The sequence below is a fragment of the Miscanthus floridulus genome, chromosome 15 (assembly GCF_019320115.1).
Source record: "Miscanthus floridulus cultivar M001 chromosome 15, ASM1932011v1, whole genome shotgun sequence".
Classification (NCBI taxonomy): Eukaryota; Viridiplantae; Streptophyta; class Magnoliopsida; order Poales; family Poaceae; genus Miscanthus; species Miscanthus floridulus.
This window is the reverse complement of record NC_089594.1, coordinates 8422722-8431196: the sequence shown is the minus strand read 5'-3', so window position 1 is coordinate 8431196 and position 8475 is coordinate 8422722. Positions and strand designations below refer to the sequence as shown.

The 8475-nt window shown below is 42.1% G+C and overlaps 1 pseudogene; it reads left to right on the top strand.

Annotated features, from left to right (window-relative positions):
• The first annotated feature begins 5373 nt into the window (after positions 1-5373).
• Positions 5374-8217, top strand: LOC136508843 (receptor kinase-like protein Xa21; annotated as a pseudogene).
• The last annotated feature ends 258 nt before the right edge of the window (positions 8218-8475 follow it).

Sequence of the window (8475 nt, the reverse complement as noted above, 5' to 3'; positions counted from 1 at the left end):
TGAGTGCTGATTTACCCTTTGGCCCAAGGCGGCCAACCTCTTAATCCATTACCAAGGAAGGTCGTCAGGGTTCACTATAAAACATTTCAGTGGTTCGTCTAATAAGTTAGGGCCATTAGATTCACTCGGCAAACAGATGTAGAGCCCCCCTTCCCGATGGCACAATGACACGCAGCCTATACTCAAGGGGATAGAGGCCGCACTATACCCGATTCGTCAAGCCATTCTTACGCCAATAAAGGTAACCACTAACAAGCTAGAAAAGATCCTCATACTAAGCTAAAGCCGGAGCCATATAACCCTCACAGCTGTACTGTAAGTCCCAGATGATCACTTACAGATAAGTCCTTAGGGAGAGGAATCTAGAGCACCATAAAACTGCCCAATGCTCTAGCCCCCTTGTTCCATGTTGCTAAAAAGCATCTTTTAATGTTTATTGCGTATTCCATTAGTCAAGTTACAAGATCATGGTTGTAGTTGAGCACTAGCATCATACTACCCAATGCATAAACCCATAGGTATCAAAGCACAAGGTAACAAAGCACTAGAAAATTCTTAGTGGCAGTCAAGGTAGACACATGCAGTATGAATTAAATGATTAAAGGTGTATAGGACAACAAAGAAGATCCCATGCTATACTTGTCTTAAACTTAGATCCTTCTTCTATTGATTCGTAGCCTCCAAAGAACTTCTTCTGGATCACCAACTTCTTTTATACTAACGCAAAGCTCACCGACTAGACATGATCATAAAGCACCACACAAGCATCCATGCAATCATACATGAAGCAAATAATAGATCTAAATTAGAACAGTACACCAAACATAAAATCAAGATGAAAAGTTTGTAAAACGAATCTATGTCTTGCTACGAACACACAGACGTGAAAAGCACTCTAATCAGGGCTACGGTGAAAAAGATACATCTACCGAAAGATTAAAAAGAAAGCTATACGTTTTATTTATTTTAATTATAAAACATATATAGGATTCTCCAGAGAATTATCTAAATAGTTATAAATCCAAATTTAGATTGGAATTATAGGACTAAAGTAAAACAAATTATATTTTATTTATTAAATCCAGTTGCATAATTATTAATCAAGATATGATTTAAACAATGAAATTTTAGAAATAGTAATATGGTAAAAACTGTTACTAACGTGTAGATCTCGTCGCTATGAATCTAACACAACTTGAACAGGTCAAATCAGAGCTAAAACGTAGAAGATATGATTTAAACAAGATTTCCTTTAATAAAATAATGGATTAAATCTAGCCTCATATTTCAAAAGTTGAAAACATACTTAGCAATACTATGAACATGTAGATTATTAAATTATGAACCTAACACAAGTTGAATGGGTCAAATCGGAGTTAGAACAGAGATTTTATGGCTAAAACAAGATTAGTGGCAAATTTGTGAATATGTGAGAATGTATTTTAGATCTAACCGAAACAAAGTACGCTTTCAAAAGAAGAAAACGAAATATGGAAAGGCGCTATGGACTGCGGGTTAAGATCTAATTAATTGTAAGGTTTTTTTTTTTTGCAAAAATGCCAGCGAAGTGGTATCCTTCGATATGAGCCGTCGGATTAGATGCGCGCGGCTGAGATCAGACCGGAGGGGAGAGAGAGAGAGAGAGACTAGCTGGCCGGAATACGGCCAGCAGCGAACCTGGCGGCGGTGACACCATGGATGAGTGGCAATAAGCTCACCGGAGATGTCGATTAGGAGCTTACGATGCACGGTTTTCCTAACGGAGAGATCTAGGAGAGAGAGGAGAGGATGGGGAACTCACCGGAACCAAAAAAACAAGCAGGGAAGCGACGAAGGCAACGCGGCGCTCGGCGAGGCGGACGGCAATGGCGGTGGCTAGGGCTAAGCGAAGCTAGGGTTCCTGGCGGCGCTACTTCTGGTTCTAGGATTAGGTGAGGGACATCACGGCCGCAGTGGTCGCTATTTATGAGCCGAGCAGCCTTAGGGCGCAAGCTACCGAGGGGGAGGCGTAATGGAGAAGGACACGGTAATGGCTTCGGAGTCCGACGCGGCTACGTCACATGGTGGAAGACGACTGACGGGTGGGGCTGGGCTGTCATTGAGCGTGGGAGCGTGTCGGTGCACTCGCTGGGTCGGGCGACTGGGCCTGCTGCGGCAAAGCTGCTGGGCCAAACGCGGGGAGGAGGAGCTGTGCCTGCGCACGCGGCTGGGCTGCAGGAAGCGGGAAGCAGAGCCGGGCCACGGAAAGAAAAAGAGAAGCAGGCCGAGCAGTTGGCCGGAGCGCAAGCTGGGCCGACCGGAAAGGAGCGGAGCAGGCAAAGCCTTCGGCCGAATCCGAAAGGGAGGAAATTTTCCTTTTCTATTTTATTTTCAAAACCAATTCAAATGTAAACCAAATCAAATTTGAATAGGATTTCAAATACACTTTTCAATTCAAACTTAAATAAACAATTTTGGTATGTTTTCAAGAATAAACTTTACAACTTTTTAAATCCTTTTATTTTCAAATTTTCTTTTCTTTTATTTCAAAGCCATTTTTAATTTCATTTGCAAAAGAAATTTAAACCATTTTAAATTTTCAATCAAAACCACTCATCCCAAATAAATCAAATACAAGGGCATGTATGCTTAAACATGTTGCTACCTCATGATGAATTTTAATTTAATGAAAATTTTTATTTTCCTATATTTCATGTGCACTAAAATTCCAAATTAAATCTTTTTAGCTCCATTTCCAAAAATTCAAATTTTGGGGTGTTACATTTTTAGAGGTCCAGCTAATAGTGCGCTAGCTCCATAAATACACACACGTTAGCACCACAACTCAAAGTTTGCTGTTGTAAAAGGAAACTCAAAGTTTGCACAAGTAGAACGACACAGCTGCTATAGTTTAGTTAAATTTGTAGTGCTTGATTCAATGAAGTAGAACGAAGTAGCACCATTCATTTTTAAATTTGTTCAAACAATTTCGAATGGGAGATGTCCTCTTATCAAAGTTACAGTGCTTGACAAGATCTAAAACTTTGTAGTCCAATTTTTTTTTATTTTGGATTATTTAATGGTTCAAATATTCAATACAAGATTACGAAATGCTAATATGAAAGAATAATAAGATACTCCCATGTGCGTGCAAAATTTCCGGCTCCCTCAGCACTTTGGTCCCTATTCAGAACACGGTTCAGTAGTATTTAATCAATCAATCAATCTTGATGATCCGCACACGAAGTTATGAATTTTATTGTGAGACCGGTCTAGATGCAGCCGTCTCTAAGGGTCTGTTTGGATCCCTCCTCTAAACTTTAGAGCTAAAGTCTCCAAACATGTGATGTAAAGTTAGCTCTTGACTTTAGCCCACCTCACATTATATCTATGTGAGCTTTAAATCTCAAAACTGAGCTAAAGTGCTCTAAAGTTTTTAGAGCTCTAAAGTTTAGAAGAGTGGATCCAAACATGCCATATAAAGATAGAAGCATTTTTAGAGGCAGCTTTAAATCTCAACAGGATCTGTACACCTTTTTGTAAAGGCGGACTGGAATGGAAACCATTTTTAGAGGTTCGTTTTGAATGAGCCGTCTTTACTAGAAAAGTTCTTGTTGCTAAAAATCATTTGTGTGGTCGTAACATTTATTTTGAAAATCGCTAAGTACGTTTTCACGTTTCCACTAGAGCGGCAGGGATTTGCACTAACAAGTAAGGAGTCTTCCACTATATATGTCTTCCATTTATCTTCCAATAGGGTTTTCTAGCTACCTCCATTTGGGGCCAATAATGATTATTCAATCTACGTAGTGGAAGACTCTGGTGTCTTGTGGCGTTAGTTATCTGTAGTGCACTTACATAATGGCAGCTGCAACTCTAGAACGTAAGTAGAGTAGAGTCAAGGTCAACAAAACAAAAGGAATGATGTTGTTTTGATCTGGGTCGTCGAGACATTGATACATCTTCGTCAGGTTAACTGATATGCTTAGGCTACTCCTAATGCATTTATTATTGTTGTTAGGGTGGACGGTTAGAGCCAGATCTGAACGTATCTACTAACTGAAGAATGCGGAAGCATAACCAATGGAGTGTGGTGTGTGGGATGGGGTGTCTCTGTTGAAGGCTTTGGGGAGGCCAGATTTCTAGCAATATCGGAAAAATGTATTTTTAGAGGTAGCTTGGTTAGTGGGACCCAATAGAGGCGTCCATAGTGGTGGCTAGAAATTCACCCGTCTATGGCCTAAAATTGCTGTGTTGCTAAAAATCAATTTATGTAGTAGTGAATAAACTGAAATGAATAAACTGATGAAGTGTACAATCAGGATTTGCTTCACCACAAAGGACATGTCTGCACTGCTAGCTAAAAGAGGTTATATATGCATCATCGATATAGGCATATATAGCTATAAAAGTTACCTAAAACGGTTCAAAAGCATATAGTCGTAGACCGAGTGCACAGGTCAATTGCCACTACCACTTTGTGTGACTGAAATAAGCATTAGCCATTCTCCTGTTCGTGGAATTTTTTAGAGGTCCTGCTAATAGTGCGCTAGCTCCATAAATACACACACGTTAGCACCACAACTCAATTGTAAAACAAAACTCAAAGTTTCCACAAGTAGAATGAAACAGCTGCTATAGTTTTGTTAAATTTGTAGTGCTTGATTCAATCAAGTAAAACGAAGTAGCTCCATTGATTTTTAAAATTTGTTCATCAAACAGTTTCGAATGTGAGACATGTCCTCTGATCAAAGTTACAGTGACAAGATCTAAAATTTTGTAGTCCAAAATTTGTTTATTTTGGATTATTTAATGGCCAAAATATTCAACACAAGATTACAAAAAGCTAATATGAAAGAATAATAAGATATACTCCCTCGTGCGTGCAAGACTTCTGGCACCCTCAACACTTTTTGCCTACTGTTCTCGATATTGTTCGGTCCTATTCAGAACACGGTTCAGTACTGTTTAACATCACACTGTTTATTTACTGCTATATACCTGTGCATTAAAGTGTGCGTGTTAGGGCTAGTATCATATGCTCACCCATGAGTGAGTGTATAGTTCAGTAGTGGAGATGTAGCATGTGAGACTGACATTATGGTTTTAAAATCTTAGAAACCACTCTTTTTTTTTTGTCTTCTTGAAGTGGTGGCCGGTTTGCATGTAAAGAAATGCTTCTCGCAGCAGTGTACATAGCCGTAGTGGCAGTAGTGCGCAGGTCTATTGACGTGTTACAAACCATGTCCAAGTTTGACCACTTGGTGTGACTGAAAAATAAGCACTACTCATTATGGTTTAAAATAAGCTAACTGCTAAGGTGGGAGTGTGCTAGCTCTGTAATAAATATGCACACACGTTAGCTTCACAAGCACCACAACTCAAAGTTTGGAATCCAAAGTAGAAACACCAGCAGCAGCAGCAACGCCGCCGTGTAGATGGCCACCATTCCTGGTTTCCCTGTGCTTGTGGTCACCATCTTGCTTGCATTTGCATGCACATCCTGCTTCCTCTCATTCTCAACTGTATCTTCTTCAGCTCCTGCTACACTTCACAGCACGACATCCGATGATACTGATCTCCAGGCCCTGCTTTGCCTCAAGCTCCACCTCTCCAACTCCGATACTGCCGGAGCCATGGCTTCATGGAGCAATGACTCGTCAGTGCAGTACTGCAGCTGGCCTGGTGTCACCTGTGGGAAGAGACACACATCTCGTGTCACCATGCTGGATTTTGACTCAGCGAACCTCAGTGGCCAGATACCGCCATGTGTCGGCAGCCTCACTTTCCTTAGGGCTATCCACCTTCCAAACAACCAGCTGAACGGGCACATCCCGCTTGAGCTCGGCAGCCTGAATCGACTCTTCTATTTAAACCTCAGCTACAACAACCTCATGGGCATGATACCGAGCACTCTGTCCTCCTGCTCCCGCCTCCGGTTCATCGATCTTTCAACCAATCTCCTTGAAGGTGAGATCCCCTCAAGTCTAGTGAGCAATAAAACTTCACAACTGCAGGAGATCATCCTGCGCAACAACAAGCTACATGGCAGAATCCCAGATAGGCTGGGTACAATCTGCAGCCTTTCAGCTCTACTTGTCGCCAACAACACGCTGACAGGAGGTATCCCAGCTTTCCTTGCAAACAGTTCATCGCTTGTATTCCTATATCTAACAAACAACCATCTCAGTGGGGAGATTCCTTCCGGTCTTTTTAACAGCTCATCGATTGAAGTCTTAGGCCTTGGAGGCAATAACTTTGTTGGGTCGGTGCCACCACTAGTGCACATCTTTACCACAAAACCTGGAACAATTGGACCTGACATTCAACAACCTGTCAGGGACTGTTCCAGCCTCTCTTTACCACAAAACAACACTTACATACCTCGCCGTCGGCACCAACAGACTCAGTGGCCAAATTCCATATGACATAGGTTTTACCCTTCCAAACATCCAAACACTGATTCTGCAAGGAAATCATTTCCATGGTCAGATCCCTGCTTCACTAGGCAATGCAACAAATATTCAGGTGTTGGACCTCCGTGACAATTCATTCCAAGGTAATATTCTTTCTCTTGGGAACCTGTCCAGCTTAACTGAACTGAATCTTGGGATGAATCAGCTAGAAGCCGGAGACTGGTCATTCTTGTCCTCATTGGCAAATTGCAGCCAGTTGGTTCTATTAAACCTAGACAGGAACATCCTTAAAGGAGAATTACCTGTTTCCACTGGGAACCTTCCAAGAAGTTTACAAGTATTATTGTTAACAGAAAATCAGATATCTGGAACCATACCACCAGAGATAGAGCACCTTACAAACCTTACCCTTCTTTACATGGAAAATAATTTACTTGCTGGAAACCTCCCTGACTCCATTGGAAACCTTCCAAACTTGTTTGTCCTTAGCTTATCCCAAAACAAACTTTCTGGACAGGTTCCATCATCCATTGGTAACCTCAACAAACTGAGTGAGCTCTATTTACAAGAAAATAATTTCAGTGGCTTGATCCCAAGAGCTTTAGGATACTGCAAAAATCTGGAAACTCTTAACCTCTCCTGTAATGGCTTCACTAGTAGCATACCGAAGGAGCTCTTCACCCTTTCCTTGCTTTCGGAAGGTCTGGACTTGTCTCACAATGAACTATCTGGAGACATGCCATTGGAGATTGGCGGCTTGATAAACCTCGACATGCTGAATATTTCCAATAACCAACTGAGTGGAACAATCCCCTCCACTCTAGGATCCTGCGTGCACTTGGGGTCCCTCCACATGGAAGGGAACCTTCTACATGGGAAAATCCCTGAATCTTTCATTAGTTTGAGAGGCATCAGTGAGATGGATCTTTCTCGAAATTACTTGTCTGGTGAAGTTCCTGAGTTCTTTGAGCTTTTCATCTCTATGATGCTTCTCAATTTGTCGTTCAACAACCTCGAAGGACCGGTACCGACTGGTGGGATATTTCAGAACATAGGAGAGGTTGTGTTCATTGAAGGTAACAAGTTGTTGTGTGCCAGAAGTATCCACTTGCCACAGCTTCCACTCTTCAGTGAAGTGAGATAAAAAAAGAGAAAAGCCTACGCTATTCTGAAGATAGCAGGATTTACTGCTCTTTCCTTGGCCATCTTCTCATGCTTTGTCGTCGTTCTCTTGAAGAAGAGAAAAAAAGTTAAACAAGAATCTCGTCCACCTTGCAAGGAGTTGAGGAAGTTCTCTTATGCTGATTTAGTCAAGGCAACAAATGATTTCTCTTTGGCCAACTTGATTGGTTCTGGAAAATCAGCATCAGTCTACAAAGGTAGAGTGGGGCTCGAAGAGCATATAGTTGCTATCAAGGTTTTCAAACTCGATGAACTTGGCACACCAAAGAGCTTCGTTGCAGAGTGTGAAGCACTGAGGAACACTCGTTACCGGAATCTTGTAAGGGTGATTACTGCATGCTCAACGTTTGATCCATCAGGACATCCATTCAAAGCTCTTATTCTTGAATATATACATAATGGAAGCCTAGAGAGCTGGCTGTATCCTAATTTGAACAAGTATGGGTTGAGAAGTCCATTGAGTTTGGGCAGCAGAATAACAATAGCAATGGATATAGCTTCTGCTTTGGATTATCTACACAACCATTCTGTGCCCCCTGTGGTCCATTGTGATTTGAAGCCCAGCAATGTCCTTCTTGATGATGTCATGTGTGCACGTCTTGCTGACTTCACTAGTAGAGAATAGACCTTTGATCCTCGACCAAAATGGGCTCTAGTCCCGGAATTTTTTGCGCCCGGGACTAGAGATACCTTTAGTCCCGGTTGGTGGCTCCAACCGGGACTAAAGGTCCCTGCCCAACGGCTACTGCGCCAGACAGAGGTGGCAGGGACCTGCAGTCCCGGTTGGAGCCACCAACCGGGACTAAAGGTATACTTTTACTCCCAGTTGGTGGCTCCAACCGGGAGTAAAGGTCTACTCCCGGGCCGTGGCTGCGCCCGGGGTTGGAAAGTTACCTTT